The 20,015-nt window shown below is 46.8% G+C and overlaps 1 long non-coding RNA gene across 1 annotated transcript; it reads right to left on the bottom strand.

Moving 5' to 3' along the window:
• Positions 1-17,090: 17,090 nt before the first annotated feature.
• LOC149334713 (uncharacterized) lies at positions 17,091-19,033 on the bottom strand. The gene is made up of 2 exons (XR_016285018.1): positions 17,850-19,033; positions 17,091-17,227 (listed from the first exon to the last, which is right to left on the bottom strand). It is a non-coding gene; the product is annotated as an uncharacterized LOC149334713 (long non-coding RNA).
• Positions 19,034-20,015: the final 982 nt, after the last annotated feature.

The following is a 20,015-nucleotide window of genomic DNA, read 5'->3' as shown; positions in this document are numbered from 1 at the left end:
CTCAGCACGACTGCCTTTTAGTGCTGCAAGGGCAACCTTTCACGCTTCATAGACTTGCGTCGGTAAAAGTGGCGTAAATTACTGGGTTTGTTTGTTGTGGTTGCTGTGCCATTCTCTTGTCACCTGTAAAAGTGAACAATTATGCTTTCTTTTGCAGCAACCCTGGCCTATTGGGCTCGGCAGAAGAGTATTGATGCCACCGCAGCTGTTAACCTGACGATTATGCTCAACGAGAAGATTCAGTGAAAGCGCCGAGCGCAATAAAATACTAACGCACTAGGAAGTCATTGCAGTGTTTTGGGCTCCCATGATGGCCATGTACTCGCTTACTCAACTGTATTTGAGCTAGCTGGAGTGCTTGGACGTCCCGACGACTCCATAGGGAAGTCTGTGGCTGGGATGCAGTAGGTCTCCGTTCCATCTGGAATTGTAACAGGTGTCAGCTGCATCTCGTATTGCAGCTGGTTCCAGTCTGGAAATGTGTCTCTTAAAACAGTAGGACTGGAACCAGTTAGAAATTTTCACCTGGATATTGATCTATGTATAGTCATATTCTCTTTATATAGACGTCTAGGCTACGTAGACGGCGTACTTACATGTTCACAAATATCTGATAAATGTAGAGCGTGATGTCTGCAGTACGTACCTACAACGTGAACTGGACCCCAATTTTCATGTAGGTACGTAGATTTTTCGTAAACGGTACTAATATGGATGTCTAATGGAGGTGTCTAATGTCCAGCGTAAATATCTTGCTGATGTCTATGGTACGTTTTATGGTTTACTGGGATCTACCAACCTTTTTTCGTGGAAAAGCTGGAGACGTTCCCACGACATTATATCTGCCTTAACCTAGACTCCTCGTAGATATTACTTGTCACGTCCTGGGTATGTAATTGAGATATATAATTTAAGAATTCCATATTTTTCAATCGTTCGATATTTCGTGTTGCCTTACTGCATTTAAAGTTGGAAATCGCTGTTGACTACAAATTGGAGGCATCACCAGCGCTGCCTGTGTTTTTTCGTGCTCGCTTCACGCCAACATTATCCTACCTAGAAAGAAGAAAAATACGGGAAGTAGTAAAGAGAAATCTGAATGCACGCGCATCAGGTTTCTGACTCAACTGTACGCAGTCGGTTTGAAATGCCAGTCAATTTGGTCAGGATTCGCATTGTTATTTCATTACTATTCTTACATTGAATTTATACCTTGTGCTACAGCCTGCAATCTCAACCACACTGAAAAGTGAGGACACACTAAAAAACTTTTTGTTATTTAGCAGCCAGGACTATATAATAACCATTTTTTCTGATTAAGCATGTTTTATTCAACTTATCCAACTATTTAAAGTACAAAAATTGGTTCAGTTCAATTTTTGGGGGTTATTTTTTCTCAAAAATGTGTTAAATCTGCTAATCGCGCTAGCAATGATAATTAACTAACTATTGGAATGTTGAACAGAGGAAGGCTTAGGCATTTGTGTAGCTGAATGTGTGACCTCATATTTCTTGAGAATAAACTTCTTGAGTCCCGCTTTTTATCATGTCAACACGGTAATCATGTCCACTGCAGGCCAAAAATTTCTCCGTTAACCCTGTTGCAGCGGCGGCCCCCTTATCCCAGCAAACTTATTTATTTATTTATTTATTTATTTATTTATTTATTTATTTGATACTGCCAACTGCCTATTGGCAGTCCAGGCAGGAGTGAGTAAGTACAGGAAAGACAAGTCAAAGTCGGCACTACAAATCAAGGTATAAAGAAGAATGTGAGTGGCAAGAAAGCATAAGGAAATGGCTTGCAATACAGACTACTGCGTGAGTAAATTCAGCTTATACAAAATTACAAAAAGACGGACACTGACGTCATTGAAAAGAACAAAAAAAAACACACATCTGCAAACTGCAAATACAGGAGAACTGGACACTCTAAAACTAACGCGCTTCATTGCAAAGAGTGCACGGCAGACGCAAAGGATTCGACCGAAGTCAGACTGGCGACTTCTTGCAATAGTTCGAGGGAAGAACGAGAAGCGATAGGCGCTAGTCTTAGCCTGTGGCATCAAAATTGTTTTGCTGTGCTTGCCTCTTGTTTCTCTTCTTTTATTGAAATTGATGTAGATGTCGGAATCCATTTTTGTTAGTTTGTTAACTATATTAAACATAGTTTGAAGGCGATGTAGTCTACGCCGAAATTCTAATGTTAGGAGGCCAGACCGTGTTCTGAGATCAGTGACCGAGGCTCTTCTGCTGTAAGTATTATAAATAAATCTAAGGGCTTTCTTTTGCACGCTTTCAATGTTACTGATGTCATTTTTTGTGTGGGGATCCCACACAACATCGGCATAATCGAGCAATGGTCTAATGAGTGTCGTGTAGGCAGCGAGTTTAGTCCTACTAGTGCAATGTTTAAGCCGGTGTTTAAGTAGCCATAGTCTCCTTAGCGACGCCGAAAAGACGTATTGAACATAAGCGCTCCAGGTTAGCTTCGAGTCAATTACTACACCCAGGTATTTAAATTTGTCAACCGGCTTAATTGCTACATTGTTGATTTTATATGTACAAATTAATGGTTTTTTCTTCCTTGTAATGACCATGTGTGTGCATTTTGAGACGTTTAAGTTCATGCGCCAGGACTGACACCAATTATTGATTGCAGTTAGGTAATCATGTATGTCAGTCTGATCGTGCAATGATCGAATGTTATGATACACAATGCAATCATCTGCGAAGAACCGGCATCGTACCGGGGAATCAAAGGTCAAATCATTCAGATAAATCAAAAAGAGAAGGGGTCCAAGTACTGAACCTTGCGGTACACCAGAAAGTACTGGAGCAGGTGGAGAAATTGAGTTTCCTATACGGACGTATTGTGTTCGGTTAGATAAATATGAGTCAAGCCAGCAGAGAATTTGTTCATTTTTTAGCACACATTGTAGCTTCAGTTTTAGTCTATTGTGACAAACACGATCGAACGCTTTCTGAAAATCAAGAAAAAGCACGTCTATTTGCCCGCCCCGGTCCAGCGCTGCCATGACCTCATTGGTAATGTGTAGAAGCTGTGTAACTGTGGATAGGCCACGCCGAAATCCATGTTGTTTTTCGGAAAAGAAACTATTATTTTCCAGGAAGCTGCTCACGTGCTTAAAAACAAAGTGCTCCATCACCTTACTAGCGGTGCACAGAAGAGAGACGGGTCTGTAATTAGTAATACTGAGTTTATCTCCGGACTTATAAATGGGAATTACCTTTGCTGCTTTCCAATCATTAGGAAGGACACCTTGCTTTAGACTTTCATTAAATATTATAAACAGATATTTCGCACACCACTCCGCATACCTAAAAAGAAAATTATTTGGTATGTCATCGGGACCAGCAGATTTCTTTATATCTATGCTTAGTAGGGACGAAAGAATACCTTCTTCAGAAACAAAAAGGTCCGGAAGTTCACAGCCAGAACCTGAAAATTCTGGATTATTGTCTTCACTACCGCGTAGAAATACCGAGGCAAAGTACTCGTTGAACGCTTCGGCAATATTCTGGTTATCGCTTGACTCGGTATCATTCACTCTAACTTTGGTGACCGGATCCTTTTTTTCCCGTTATGTGCATCCAAAACTTCCTTGGAGCGTTAGTAAAAAAATGATGTAGCTTAACATTGAAGAAATGATACTCTGAGTCTTTAAATTTTGTTCCTAAGTTCTGTGCGCATTGACTGTAGCAGAGAACGGTCGACAGATGAATTGGAACGTGATAGGCGTTTTAAGCGGCGCTTTAGTTGCAATATGTCACGAGTGATCCAAGGGTCGTTGCGAGCCATTCTCTTGCGTTTTGTTGGAATGTACCTGTGCATACATTCTTGGACTGCGTGTTTAAAATGCAACCATAAATCATTCACACTGAATTCACCCTGGATAAATTTTTGAGAAAAAGTGTCGAAATCTTGTTCTAAGTAGTCTAGTACAACTTCATCTGCCGCTTTCCTAAAATCCATGAATTTTTTTTCTGGACAACGTATCATTGTTTTGCGGTAGATTGCTTCTAAACAGGACCGCACCATGATCTGATATGCGTGGCAAAACTTCTACAGTAAATCCTGTTTCACTGACAGCTTCAGAGATAAGAACAAGGTCAATTTCAGTTTCAATTTATTTTCGAATTTCTTTTACAGGAAATACAAACACTTTTTGGACCCATAGCCAGCGGCTAGTTCGGGTCCAAGTACACGAAACACGTAAAAGCAAATTCAAAAACGGCGGACATATACAGAAAAGCGTAAGCGTTGTACAAGATTAAAAGCAAAGCAGTCTAAATAACACTGGTAGATAACATTCGGCGCGGCAAAAGAAAGAAAATAGCTTTAAAAACATGACATGCAAAAAGAACTTTCGGACATCAAGTGTTAGTAAAAACTATCGTGTTACATACAAAGTACATAATAACAGAAAACTGTGACGAAAAAAGAATTTCAGGTTAAATCAATTATTTCAATTAAGTGTTTTTAAACATACCAGCAAAATTGTGTGACTTTTTAAGAGAAATGGGTATCGCGTTCCAAATTTTTACCCCAGCAGACTCCAATAAACGCTCACCATACACATTGCGGATGGGAGGGAGGTTGAAATTGCCGAAAGAGAGGTTTCTAGTGGACCGAAGCGGGAGATGAAGTATTGATGCATGAAAAGGGTGGTTGTGTCTTACTATGTTGTGAATACATACAGAGATTTTTAATCGGTACAATGAATCAAATGGAAGGATCATTGACTTGCGGAATAACGGTTTGCTGTGCTCATAACGGTTAGACTTGTTTATTGTTCTTAATGCACGTTTATGAAGACGGATAATAGGATTTAAATACGTATGGTAAGTTCCACCCCATGCTTCGACACAGTATGATAGATGGCTTTCGATGAAGGCAAAATAAAGCATTCGTAATGTAGAGATGTCAAATAATTCCTTAACCTGATGAAGAGCATGACATCCAGATGCCAACTTCCCGCAGACTGCCTCAATTTGGTCTTGCCAGTGTAAGTGGCTGTCAAATGTGACACCTAGATATTTAAATGAAAATGTGTGTTCTATTAGTGCATTATTTACAAGGATTCTGACATCAGTTGGGTCGATTAGTTTTCTTCTTGAATGGAATATCAGGTATTTAGTTTTTTTCGTGTTTATTGTCAGCTTGTTTGCTGAGAACCATTGCGCTATTTTATGGACTTCTTGATTCGCTTTTTCCTCTAGCTCTTTCATTGTATCTGCCGTTATAATTAAACATGTATCATCAGCATACATCAGAAGTTTTGAACAGCCGATAAATGAAGGTAAGTCATTAACGTATAAGGAAAACAATAATGGACCAAGTACGGATCCTTGCGGAACTCCAGTGTAAAGCTTGTGCGGTGAGGATGTAAAGGAATTCATCACCACAACTTGTTGACGGTCAGTGATATAACTAGTGAGTAGGTCGGAAATATTATGACGAAAGCCGTAGTGTTTTAGTTTTGTTATCAGTATAGAATGATCAACTGTGTCGAATGCCTTTTTTAAATCCAAAAATATTACTCCAACTAACATGCCATTGTGCAAAGCCGTGTTAATTTTCTGGGTAAGTGACAGGACTGCTGTGCAAGTTGAATGGTGTGACCTGAAACCATGTTGTTGTGTACTGAGGATACCGTATTTATCTAAAAACTTGTTGAATCTGTTTGCAAGAATTTTTTCAAAGATGTTATTAATTGTGCTAAGAAGAGATATTGGCCTGTAGCAATTTGCGTCGTTCCGGTCACCGTCCTTATATACTGGCACTACCTTCGCTGTTTTCAATACAGACGGATACTTGCAAGCGTTAACAGAATGGTTAAAAAGCGAGCACAAGACGGGACCAAGGATGTCAAAATTTTCTATCACAGCCCTATTGCTTATGCCGTCTAAACCTGTCGCTTTATTCGTCGGCATAGTTTGCGAGTTTGAAGTAACAAGTGTAAGTGTTCCTACTACCTGTTTAAGATTAAAAGAAAATGCCAAATCGAGTAACAATTCAGCGTGCTGGCAAGAAGGTCGAGCACAGAGATCATCCCAGTTGATCATAGGCAAATTAAAGTCGCCGCACAAGATAATACGAGTGTAGCGTTTGCTATGGGTGTAAAGAAAATCGTGCAGCGATTCTAAGATTTAGGTGTCTGCATTCGGAGGCCTGTATACTACACCAATAAGAACGTTGCACCTGAACACAGCGTTGCACAAGGATCCAAGCCATCTCAGCACAAGTATTGTGAGCAATGGATGTGAACGGAATGCTCTTTTTTATTATGGCCGCAACACCACCCCCTCTCGAGCCACGGTCCTGGCGAAGTATGTTGTATGAGCTGGGTATTATGTCGGAATCAGGAATAGCATCATGAAGCCATGTTTCCGTTAGTAGCGTGACATCCGGGTTGTAACTAAGAAGAAGGCTTTCAAGGTCGTCAAACTTGTTCACGACGCTCCGGGCGTTAACAGTTAACACAGATAGAGGACTGAACGCATGGGGTGATTCCAACGAAAGAGATTTACTTTTACTTTTGCGCTGTTTTTGACTGGAAATAGACCGGGTATGTCAATTCGTCGCAGACGGAACTGCCTTATCCAATGCTTCGTCCCATCTGAAAGTCTTGCCATTGATTCTAACTTTGTCAAAGGTTAGAAACACCTTGTCTCCTCTGTCTCGATTTTCTTTGGTCCAAGTCCAAAGCTTTTTCCTTATTGCTTGGACCCTGGGAGAGATGTCCTCAGAAATGCTATATTCAGTGTTTTTGAAGGCGCTGCATACTTTCAGTATCTTTAGTTTGTCTCGGTAGTCCAAAAGCTTGAGTATTACTGGACGACATTTGCCGTCTCTAGGCTTCCCTATTCTGTGGACGCGCTCCATTGACACGTTTGAAACTTTAGTATGTCCTGAAAGATTTTTTTCGAAACCTCTTGTTCCAAAGATTGGGACGGTTCTTCCGTTGGTTCCGGTAAACCATAAAGTATTAAATTGTTCCTCCGGCTTCGATTTTCTAGATCATCTACTTTCAACAGTAGGCTGTCAACAGTTTCCTGTAGATCGTCCACCTTGGCTGTGTAGGTCTTAAACGTGGTCGAAATATCCTCCACTTTTCGGTCAATGGAAGCTAACTTATCAATGCTTTCATCTAGGCGTCGGTTTGTTGTGGCCACGCTTTCTTTGAGCAAGTCATTCATAATTGCCTGCAGCATGCTTTCGGTAGAGGGGCCTGGATTTAATTCAACGTCCCCGCAGGAAGCCAGTAAGTTAACAAAACAATGGTATACATTTTTTAGCAAATCAGTAAACGGCCGTGGGCACGGCAAGAGCAAAAGGCACACATCGTCACTACGATAGCCATAAGCCTGGCGGTAGTCTCTCACCTGTATCAAGAACAAGAAGGGATTCTTTAGACGCATGGTTCCAAAGCTCTCGCCGCGCCCACTGATCGTCTGCCACGCTTGAGTCCCTTTTATACGCTCTGGCAGTGGTGACGTAGCGGATGGTGGCGCTCGATGTCGGTCCAAGTGCGTCGTCCAGCTGCGCAGACCCGGTGTGTCGTCAGCAGGAAAGCCTGTCGATGCATTGCGCTGGTGGTCGTGCAATTCCGTCGGCTTCACCGTAGCTGGGTCGCACTCAGTAGCTGAAGCCGCATCGCTGTGGCTGATGCAAATCACGGCCTGTATCAAGAACAAGAAGGGATTCTTTAGACGCATGGTTCCAAAGCTCTCGCCGCGCCCACTTCCGAACCTCATCATGAAGTGTGGAAGGTGCGCTGCACGCACTCGCGCGCACGGGAGTAGAGAAGACGACGAAGTAGCAGAATACAGATCGGCTCGACCGTATGCTACGTGTACTGTTTTACTGCTAATTATCATTACTACGATACAACATATTTTGGCGACGAGGATGCTGTTTTGATTCAGGACCTTGACGTGGACTGCTCACCATCCGTCATGAGTTTTTCTGGGCTTCAGCCACCACCGCCCTTCCTGCCGACTCCTGGTCGTCCTGCCCTTCCATGGGAGCAATGGGAGCTGGCGTTCCGGAATTACATGCTGGCCTCTGGTGCCTCTACTCTGGGCGCGGACAGGCGGAAGGCCATCCTGCTGAACTGCATCGGACTGGAAGGTCAGCGCATTTTTTATACCTTGGCGCCGCCGTCGTCCACTCCAGCGCCTACAGCAGCTGCATCGCACTCCGGTGACGAGGCGCCGCGCCTTGACGAATTTGATGCGGCGATATCCATCCTGTCGGCGCATTACAAGTCGTCCGTGAATGTAATCGCCGCACGTCATCGCTTTCGCCGTCGAGTTCAGGCTCCAGGAGAGACAACTGATGAGTACGTCGCTGTCCTTCGCAGCCTCGTCGGCGACTGTGGCTTTGGGACCATGGCGGACGATATGATCAGGGACCAGCTGGTGGAGAAGACCTCGAGTTGCCATCTACGTGAGCGCCTACTCATGGAAGGCTCCTCCTTGACTCTGTCGCGCGCCGTGCTCCTTGCTCGATAGTGCGAGCAAGCTTCCCGTGAAGCCAGGGAATTGGCTGAGGAGGACGCTCCAGTACATCGTGTGGGATGCGAGCGCGGATCGAGACAAACACCACCTCAGGCCCATTGCTGCAAGTGCCAAAGTCAACCGTCACAACCTGCTGCTGCAATACCACAGCGCATGTGCTACCGTTGCGGTTCTACGGCCCACCTGGCGAACAACCCTGCATGCCGAGCCCGCAACCGCAAGTGTCGTCGGTGCGGCAAGATGGGCCATTTCGACTCTCTCTGCAAGTCGTCCGACCGTCCTGTTCAAGTTCAGCAAGTTGCAGATACTGCTGACACATCGTCGATGCCGGATGGCTTCAGCAGTGCATCTATTCTCAATGTTGAAAGTCAAAAAAACGGAATTTTCGCCTCGGTCCTGATTGAAGGCAAGTCCATCCGCTTCCTGATTGACACCGGCTCATCTGTGTCAATTATTTCTGAAGACCTATACCACCGATTCTTCGCTGCAATTTTCCCGCTTAAACCAACTGCAGTTCAACTATTGGACTATTCAAAGTCTCGGATTATAGTCCAAGGCTGTTTTGTTGCCACAGCCAAGTTTCACGACCGTACCGCCTGCATCCTGTTGTACGTTGTCTCGGGAGGCACAACGCTGCTGGGTCTGGATTCCATTGCAGCCCTACAAATGAAGATCAAAGTTGCATCGTTGGAATGTCTTTCCATGACGCCTAATACGCCTCTGTTACCTCCTGAGCTACGTCCACAATTCGAACATCTCTTCTCCAAGGAACTCGGAATTGCTCCTCTGCAACCTGTCGCCTTCCCAGAAAAACCTTGGGATAAGGTTGCCATTGATATTGTGGGGCCTTTCGATCAAGCTCCCAGTGGTTGCCGCTTCGCGATTACTCTAATGGATTATTATAGCAAGTGGCCAGAGGTTTTCTTCGCTGATGCCATCACAACTCAAACCGTTCAAGAATTCCTGCTTGGCCTCTTTGCTCGTGAGGGTTACCCTCAAGAGATTGTCTCTGACCACGGACCTCAATTCTCGTCGATGGCCATGCAAACTTTCCTCCGCGAACGGGGGATACGCCATTGCTACTCTTCAGTGTACCATCCCCAAGCTAATGGACTCGTGGAACGATTCAATCGAGTGCTTAAGTCCTATATTCAGTTGGCTATGTGCGAGCGACGCGACCTACGTACAGCTATTGTGGATTACCTCGGTGTCTACCGCTGTACGCCCCATGCCACGACAGGAATTGCACCAGCTGTCCTACTTCATGGCCGGTTGCCCCGCACAAGGCTCAACGTCATAGGACTGCCGGATCAGTGCTTCTCAGTGGATCCGACAAAAGCGCTTAAGCTTTTGCGGCAGAGGCTTGAGGAGAAGCAAGCGCAGTACAAGCTTTATGCGGACCGTCGGAGTGGCGCCAAGTGTCGTGACTTTCAGATTGGCCAGTACGTGCGTGTCCGCAAACCAAATGTGCGAGGCAAACTGTCAGCTCGGTTTTCGGAGCCTCGGAAGATTGTGGAGCAGCGTGGACCTGCATCTTATCTGCTGGATGATGGGCGAGTGTGGCACTCGTCCAAGTTTTCTGCGGTTCGCCCAGAAGTAGTAGTTCAGCAGCAACTGTCCTCCCCAGCTCCAGCGGCCCTTTTCGCTGATATTTCGCCGCCTATCGACGGCAACAGAATGCTGCCGCCCAGTTCACAGTCCGGAACCGTGGTCCAGGGTTCTTCTTCGGACGCGCCTTCAATCCATCTGTTGCCAGCCGCTCAAGTTAGCTGCTCGGGCCCTTCATCGCACCTGGTTTCGCCCGCTCCGGAATCGGCAGCCGCTCCTCAACCCTCGTGTAGTACATCCACAGCGGCAACTGCGGCTTCACTTCCTGCGCCGCCACGCCGAAGTACTCGCAAAAAGAAGCAGCCCGCATGGTTCAAAGACTATGACATCCGCTAGACATTTTGTTTTTTTTTAAAGTGCGGCGGAAATGTGATAAAGATGAAGTGTGGAAGGTGCGCTGCACGCACTCGCGCGCACGGGAGTAGAGAAGACGACGAAGTAGCAGAATACAGATCGGCTCGACCGTATGCTACGTGTACTGTTTTACTGCTAATTATCATTACTACGATACGACACCCACCTGCCCTGATCCTCTCTGCTGTGCTTGCATTCTCTCTGAATTCAGCCCGTTACCCTAATGATAATTGGTTATCTTGCCTTCATGCTACATGCGCTGCCCATATGCCTGTTCAGTGCCGCGGACAGGCGGCGGCGGGGAAAGCGCGGTGAATTGTCTACGCCGCCATCGCGTTGTAGTTCGTATCGTATTTTATCAATAATAGCACAAACTGCGCATGGCGATTGCAGCTGTGAAAAAAGTAATATGCTACAGTTTAAAAATTATTACCTTTTTTTTCGTGCCACAGCAAGCCTGCTACTAAGTACAAAAAAGAGACGATACAAAATATGTGTCAGTGTCGCACACTCCACACGAGGCTAGGTTCAGCCATGGCGGCAGTGGTAGAGCGCACGGCGTGTGCGATTTGTCATCGTGTTCCGTGGGAACGTTGTGTTTGAAGAACCTCGACATAAAATTAATTATTCGCTTATTACTGCTGCCGAGATTGTTCAACAGTTATTTCCTTGATGGAGCTGAAGGAAGACAGTTTGCTTGCTTTTACTACTCGGCGAAGTGGACCCGTCAGTACGAATTAGGACTACAAGTCGTTTTCAGCGGCTGGAATCTCGACCTTATTCAGTTCGCTCATTGAATTGTATTTTATGCTATTTTTGCGTTCATAAAGAAAAATTCTAACGCATTAATCGGCACGTTATATTTTTACGCTAACTCGCTGTGTATTGAAACAAAGGCTGGTGATGTATGCAACTGGCCTCTACTACCGAAATGTGGGCATGCGTTCGGATGGTGTGCCGAAGTGCGTGTGCAAGCACACTCCACTCAGCACGACTGCCTTTTAGTGCTGCAAGGGCAACCTTTGACGCTTCATATATACTTGCGTCGGTAAAAGTGGCGTAAATTACTGGGTTTGTTTGTTGTGGTTGCTGTGCTATTCTCTTGTCACCTGTAAAAGTGAACAATTATGCTTTCTTTTGCAGCAACCCTGACTTGCTGGGCTCGGCAGAAGAGTATTGATGCCGCCGCAGCTGTAAACCTGACGACTATGCTCAACGAGAAGATTCAGTGAAAGCGCCGAGCGCAATAAAATACTGACGCACTCGGAAGTCATCTGCAGCGTTTTGGGCTCCCGTGATGGCCATGTACTCGCTTAACTCAACTGTATTTGAGCTAGCTGGAGAGCTTGGACGTCCCGACGACTCCATAGGGAAGTCTGTGGCTGGGATGCAGTAGGTCTCCGTTCCATCTGGAATTGTAACAGGTGTCAGCTGCATCTCGTATTGCAGCTGGTTCCAGTCGCAACTGGTTTAAGGAACAAATTTCCAGTTGCAACAACTGGAAATATGCGCCTTAAAACAGTTGGACTGGAACCAGTTAGAAATTTTCACCTGGGTATTGATTTATGTATAGTCATATTCTCTCTATATAGACGTCTAGACTACGTAGACTGGTCGTACTTACATGTTCACAAATGTCTGATAAATGTCGAGCGTGATACCTGCAGTACGTACTAAAACGTGAACTGGACCCCAATTTTCATGTTGTAGGTACGTAGATTTTTCGTAAACGATACTAAAATTTATGTCTAATGGAGGTGTCTAATGTCCAGCGTAAATATCTCGCTGATGTCTATGTGACGTTTTATGGTTTACTGGGTAATGACTTGCGAAAGGCAAAGTGCGTGTATTTGTGCTCCTTTGCGTACTCGTGTTTACTGGCGCGTGGTTAGTTATCCGATTGCGGTATTCGGAGATTAACCGAATGAACTGAAAGTGCAGAATTTTGTGGAGAACGCTTGTAGCAGCTTGTGTATAGGTTATGGCGCCTGACACAATGAGTTTAAGGGAAGCCTTTCGCCTGTACTGGAATGAGTACCGATTTTGATGAGCAGTCGCATTTTTGTGAGTTTAACTGGAGCAGTTGATTCTCAGTCTCGAGAGATCAAGGTTCTTTGAGAAGAGCCAGGGGATTAAACTGAGCGTGGGCCAAATTTTAAGGAGACTTTCGATATTCGGGTGGTGTAGGGAGATCAGAGCTTGATTGATAAGGAATGGAGTTTCTATTCTAAATTTGTAGGCTTTGACACACCACAGCTTATCGTACAACGTGGCAGTCTGTCTTTGGCGACCACAGATGTGACGCGGACGCTCGCTTTGACCCTAAATTTGGGCAAAATTGAGGGGTCAGTATTCTGGACCAGGTTTTTGTTTCGGCACTAAAAGGAAGCCTGGTGGGTCTTGAGAGGATTCCAAGCGCTTGCGCGTGGAGCGGTGCTTTGTTGTTTGGAACGTCCCATCTGTGCTTTCCTTTGTTGGTGGTTCGGTGTTTTGGGTTTGCCTTGGAAGTTGATGTTGCAAGCCAAGATATCAACGTGGACGCGAGCCCATCTCTTCCTGCCCAGCGGTGGGGAACGCTGGCCATTCGAGATTTTCCGGGCCGCGGAGGAGCTATTAAGATCGACGTCAGCGGGTCTCGTTTGGAGCCAGCCAGCACACCTGTTTCTACTGTATAGATATGGCTGCGAGCAACTTCAGCGTGATTACTTTCGGGCCTGCCACCATATACCGCACGCACGGAGAGGACCCAGGTGACAGCTGACTTCAATTACGGAGTTTGCCTGGTCGGAGTACAGGACCAAAACGAAGGGGCTGAGTTTAAGCAAAACCAGGCCCCCTTTCCGAAGTGCCTGCACGTGTAGAACGCCGCCGCCGCCTCGGGGAGACGAACGTTATCTTCCGCATTTGCCGTGGCCATGCGGGGAACAAAGGGCCTCGTTTCCTGTGGCTCTTTGGCGTGCCAGGCACCGCGACAAGCCGGCGAGCATCATCTCCGACCCTCGCGAACTTCTCCAAGCACGAGGAACCGCTTTCGGCCTTTTCGTGACCTCGCGTTCCGGCCTCGAGCGGCGGGTGTCGTTTGATGAACAACAGATGTCGGTGACCCGCGGGCTGGCCGGAACCACCACCTACCGCAGTCGACGCTGCTTCGACGGAAACCTTCTTTCCCTCAGACTCAACATATGTGACGGGGGCGGGACTCTAAGTGCAGTGGTGTCTTTGTGCGCACAAGTTCGTGTTGTTTGTGCTCTGGGCCCCCTCCCACCCAGGCGGGGGCGTCCTCAACCTAGGGAATTTAGGGAAGGAGAACAGTATAAGACTCGACAACGAATGCGGCAGGAGGGCCTCATTTGAGCCTCACTTCAGCTTCACTTCAGTCTCACTTCTAACCATGATGTAAAAATGTAAATAAACCCTCTTGTAACCTTCCTCCCATCGCCCAACCTCTTCGCTCAGCGGCACTCCTGTCCTGGTAGTGGCGGGAACGGGTCGGTAGCCTGACCGCGGTTCTGTCAAGCAGCGAGCTAGCAACGACCCATTCTCCCAACACCATGCAAGGAATGCTTTCTCATACAGCAGTGAGGATGGGCAACTATACTAAAAAGTTTGAGTTCTTGACCCTGAACACAAAATGTAGTATCATAACGTGTTGTAATGGTGGCCGTGCCAACAATGACTTTTGATTCACAACTCCAAAAGCCACTCATAGAGGCGACAGAAACGGAGAGGGCCAAAGTGCATATAGTAGATGGAAGGGGAGGATTTATGGATGGGGGGGGGGGGGCTCGCCCCCCTCCAAAATACTGAAATTTTACATAGGACAACCGTTCTGAACACCTTTTTCTCAATGAAAAAATTTCAGAAAATATACGTTTAAAATGTGACTGCCCCCTCCGTAAAACCACCCTTTGTAGCATGGCAACATCGCATATGTTTCACATCCACAGATCTAGTATTGTGCATAATATATGTATTGTCACGTTGTAGTGACGGCAGTCCAGCGGTCAGGAAGACACCAACCAGGCTTGGAAACGAAGCTCTTTATTTGGGCTGACTTCATGGGCGTCCGGAGGGGGGGGCAAGGGGGGGCGGCTGCACCCCCCTGGAAAATCACTCACTCGAACCGTGAGTGATGGCCGCACGCCAGGGGCGGTGGTGCGCTCAGTCAAAAGGGTAAAAGCAGCCCCGCATGGTCACATCTGCGAAATGCCGCGTCCGGGCGTGCGTCGTTACGCCGTTTTCAAACCACGCCATCGTTAGCTCTACTGAAGGGCGACCTGTTCCAGACATACAGCGGCACCGGCGAGCATGTGTTTCGAGCCGCCTTGAGATGGGTGTCTGTTTCTTTGATCTCTAGAGAGATAGCGACACGGAGGCAGACAGTGCACGGGGCATCTTGTTTTCGCCTATCGTTACGCCGGTCACCGATGAATTCTTAAGGAGGGAAGGACAAATCAGCCGTGTCCACCCCCGCTTTGTCGGGCTGCTCCGGGCCAAGCGGGCGATGAGTTGGCGCCGCCGCCGCTCGCTGTCTCCTCCGATCCACGGGTAGCGCAGTTCGGTAGAAGCGCCGCTTTCAGAATCTCCGGCAAAGGGGATTAGCTGCTTTTGTTCACGGCGACGCAGTCTCCCGAGGCGCCCCCACACCAGCGTTCTTTGCGTCTTCTGCGAAAACCAGCGCCTTTGGTCAACGCAGCCCGATGGCGCCTGCCTGGCTCGCCTGTCACCTCTGGCTGGGCCTCAAATCACAACAGCGCCCATGTACTGTGCGTGTCAGTGCATGGTAAAGAGACCCAGGTGGTCGACATTACCCGGAACTCTGTACTACTCCATCCCTCATAGCCTGAGTCGTTTTGGGGCTCTGAACCCCATAAAAACACAAAAACAAATTTTCCGACCGGAGTGGCGAGTGTCCCTTCCCCTCGGAAGTTGCGCGGCGTTCCTTTCACCCCCAGAGTGCGCATTCGGGGATACTGCGGCAAGTAAGCCCTTGCACGTGTGCGCGCCTCTGTGTTTGTGCTTGGGTGTTTTTAGTGGCCGGTTGTCAGCGAAGCTGAGAACAACCAAGACAGCGGACGAGAAAACGACGAGCGGCGAGCAGTGTGTGTGCGGTTGCTCGACTGTGCGGATGCGCAAGCAAGATGGAGCGAGGTGTATGAAGCTGCGAGCGTGCATTTATCTTGTAAATAAGTTTTCGTTGTATATATAGTCATCTTATGTTTTCAATGTACGCGTTCAACAGCTTTTCCAATCAATGTGTATGATGAGTGTGCACCGAGAGCGTGTAATGAAGCACAGAAGTGAATTTATCACACGTGTAATTACGCAATTCGCCCAGAAAAATCCGAGGCGCCTACAGTTGCTGTTCAAGGAAGACTGACTGAGTGACTGTAGTTGCGTGTTTGTGAACATATTGTGCTGTGTGCTGGTCATCAATCCGGGTGAGTCGAGAACCCGTATGCAGAAAGACTGAGCACTCTTCTCCACGAAGTGATATAGCATCTTTTTTCATTTTTTATTAATTTTAGTTGTTTCTTCGTTGAAAAACTCCAATGTACCTCTCCTAGCCGCGCTTTAATTTGCTGTTTGTAATTTTTCTTTCATGTGTGCATTTTGTTTAATTTTTATTTACATATAAATAAATAAATTTACTCCGCAAATAGCGCCTTTTTGCTACGAACATCCCCCCCCCCCCCCGGGGCACCAACGGGGCCCCCCCCTGCAAAAAATTCTGCGGACGCCCTTGGCTGACTTGCGCCCGCAAAAGAACTGAATCACTCGGCGGCGGCGTAAGCAACAAACGTGCTCGTCGGTCGTCGAACTACGAATGCCCGCTGCTCGCGGCATCGTTCAATTTAAAGCCGGCAAAGAAACTTCGAGATAACAGGTCGAGATCATCTAGAGCAGGGGTTCTCAAACTGGGTTCCGCGGAACACAGGGGTTCCGCGGGCTGTCTTCTTGTGTTCCGCGAGAACACTCACCGGCCCTGACCCGGCAGCTGATATGAGACTGGCTCTGAGTGCTACTGTGCCACGCTTTGACTTGCTCTTAAAAGGGAAGCAGTACCACCCATCACATTAGTATTTGTATTAATCTGTGCAATAAACATTTAACTTTTGCAACTCTCTCTTTGCAAAAATGCACTCGACCACATTGCTGGTGAGTGAAAGCGGGGCGGGGGGCAGGGGGGGGGGGGGGGTTCCCTGGAACTTATTGAAGGCTTTTGGGGTTCCTCCAAGCAAAAAAGTTTGAGGACCCCTGATCTAGAGTAATCTGGAAACACGTAGATGCAGCTCTTCATGGCTGTGATCAATCGAGATTATTCCCCCAAGCAACCACCGATATCCTTCGGACGGCCGAAAGAGGTCTATTTCGGATGTTCTGTACGTCCGCTGAACATCCGCAAACAGCCGGTAGACGTCCGTCGGCCGTCCGAAAGGTGGCCAAAGGTATACGGTTCGCCCGCCGATGGACGTCCAGTTGAGTACGTCCATTGGCGGATCTTTCTCGAATATTCGCATATATGGTGCATGCGTGCTTTTTTCACTCCGCGCAATGCAATAAAACCAAAAACAAATTGATTCATAGCACGCATATTTTATTGTGGTTGATGATACATCAGCAGAGCAATGGGTTACATTCGGAAAATTTCTTAATTGTGACTCTTCAAATGTGGCAAGCTTGGGACACATCCGTAATCTTCCCACCCACAGGATTTCTGAAATAAAAAAGAACGCGGCAAACATCAGTCATGTGAAACAAATGGCACAATGCAGTAGCCCAAGTAAAAACATTGGAACCAATTAATAGAAGTGTTTAATATGCTGCAAGTATAACAGACAATGCACTTTAACAAACACCTCAATAAGTATAAGGCAATAACAGCTCTCACTTTTCCACACCATATTTGACAATGTATCTGTTCTTTATTTATTTTCATGGGCTTTAGGGCACTAACTTGCGCAGCACTGTACGCGACTGTGCACAGAAAGCCGCAAAGCTTCCGTTGCGAACCACTGCGACCTCACGTGCTTCCTATGGTCTGCCTTTCGCGCGTTGTCACTCTTTATATAGGCACAGTGAACATAGCGACGCCTTAAAAAATTAACAAGATGCGAAAACACTCCGTCCCGCAACTTTGAAGAGGAGTGGGAATTAGTCGCGCGAGTTGAGGGCTCCCGCAGCTGTGTGAAGTAGGCTCCCGAAAGTGTGAGAACAGCACACACTTGGGGAAGCCATCTCCTCGCGCTTACTGCTCCCACTGTCCTGTGAACGAATGTTATATGAGCATGCTGCATTGTCCTAGAAGCAAAGTTCCAAGAAGTGTACTGGATACATACTTTCGTAGGCAATCACATGTGCACTAAGCCTTCTTTACACCAAGGTCGACGCAGTACGGGATTCCGGCGTTCCAGAAGAGCTTCAGGCGCTTCCCGTATCTTTCGAATTGCTTAAGTTACATACAACTTTCGTCCACAGACCGAACAAAGCCACATTTTATAATAACAGAGCTATAAAGATCTGCGCGACAACACTACGCGACATATCAACAACAGCGCTACGGAGCCGTACTGATGGATTGGATTGGTCTGACCGCGAACTGACATCTATGATTATGGTGATAGCAGAATGCACGGGAGTTTTGATGCTTACGAATGGTTTCAATGGAAGTTTAGCTAGCAAAACAGTGGACATGTCGCGCAACTCCTCTAATTTGGAGAAGTTTTATAAATATAAAACTAGTCATTGAGTTCTTGCAAAATTCTGCAACACCTGCTTCTCCTCTTAGATAAATTTAGCTCGTTGGCGGCTCTTGCACTGCAGGTAGGAGTGGAATCGTACCAATTTACAAACGTCTTCGCGTCAAACCCTCCAACTGATGCAAATAAAACAGTATACATACACGAAAGACTCGAATTTTCTGTGAAATAAAAAACGTCCATACTCATGGCCTGGGAAAATACTCGACCTTACATCCTTCGGACGTCCACCTCGTCTCTCATGCGGATATACAAAAGTGGACACTGTCCGTACGTCCAGCGGATGTACGAATACGGATATCCGAAATCGGATTGTGTTCGTACGTCCGATGGACGTCCGATATCGGCAAAGGACGTTCGGATCTAGCTCGTACGTCCGACGGATATCTGTGGTTGCTTGGGCCGGTCGCTTCTCGCGTCACAAACAAAAATGTACCCCTTTCCTGCGGCCTTGAGCGCGAACGAACGAACACTAAAATGATACGTGGCAATATATGACCGTAGCTTTTCAGACTTCTAGAAGTTTAGTAGGAGTCCCCAGTGGCTGCAGTATAAGTTTCATGGTGTTGTGCCTCATTTCAATGCGTGTTTCATATTTAATGTGCAGAGCTGGAGCTGTACGCTCCGCTTTTCTCTACTTGATGAAATTCTAGCTCGTGATCAAAAATACAGGCAATGAAAGTCGATCTGTTGTACGCAATGAACGCATCAAATTATTTTTCTTCAACATAACCACACACAGGACCTTTTGCTGGGCTAGTTGGTGTGACATTGTGTTCAGGAAAGTAAAAACAGCGCTAAATTTTACACAAACCACACAAGATCTTGTGTGGTTTGTGTAAAATTTAGCGCTGTTTTTACTTTCCTGAACACAATAACCACCACAGGAATCAATGAAATTCAGCGCACATGTGGATCCTCATTTCACTACGTATTTTTACGACAAATAACACTATCACAGGACATGGCCACAATAAACACATGTGAGAAAAGGCCTCCAAATTCAGTTAGAGCATCGCCTTTTTCGCACTTCTTGACCATGACATCAGATAGAAAAGCAATTACAAACCTGCTACATGCAGGAAACCGGTCTAAACATAGCGCGCGACCAAAACCACAGAATTGGCCACGATATTGATACATGCATTCGAAGACAGAAGTAGCGCATGCACTAGAAGAGAAAGAAGCTATAGTTGGCTCCTCGCGCGCTCGGACCAGTCGAGGGACCGCCGCAGTTTTTTCGTCTCTGCTCCGGTGTTCGATTTCGCGTTTGAACGAATACACTTGAGGCCGGCACTAAGAGCAAAGCGAGCACAGCTGCATATCGCTCTCCGCCTATGCCATATGGCCCCCGCCGCTCAAACAAGCGCAATCGTCAAAAACGAAAATGACAGTTATACAATCGCTGGAGCGTTGCAAGAACACGCATAGGTAGCAACGAGGTATCACTGCCGAAGTAAACGGGAGCGCGAATGGCACACACACACTGCACGTACAGGACGCGAAGCGTACGCACAATGCGCCGACGACCGCTCTAGCGCACGCCGTATTGAATCAAACAGCGCGAATGCAGCGGCGGTCTCCGGACGGCTCTGAGGAGTGACGCAGTAGACGAAATGCCCGTGCGATCGTGGTCGCCGAGCACGTTGAAATCAATGCACGCAACAACGAGAGTTATGCAGCGAATTCCACCTGAGATATGAGTGAACGGCGCCAACGTCAGCCTGTGACCACGATCAAAAACAA

This window comes from Amblyomma mixtum, chromosome 8, assembly GCF_055824585.1.
Source record: "Amblyomma mixtum isolate Tamu chromosome 8, ASM5582458v1, whole genome shotgun sequence".
NCBI lineage: Eukaryota > Metazoa > Arthropoda > Arachnida > Ixodida > Ixodidae > Amblyomma > Amblyomma mixtum.
This window is presented reverse-complemented; position numbering and strand designations above follow the sequence as displayed.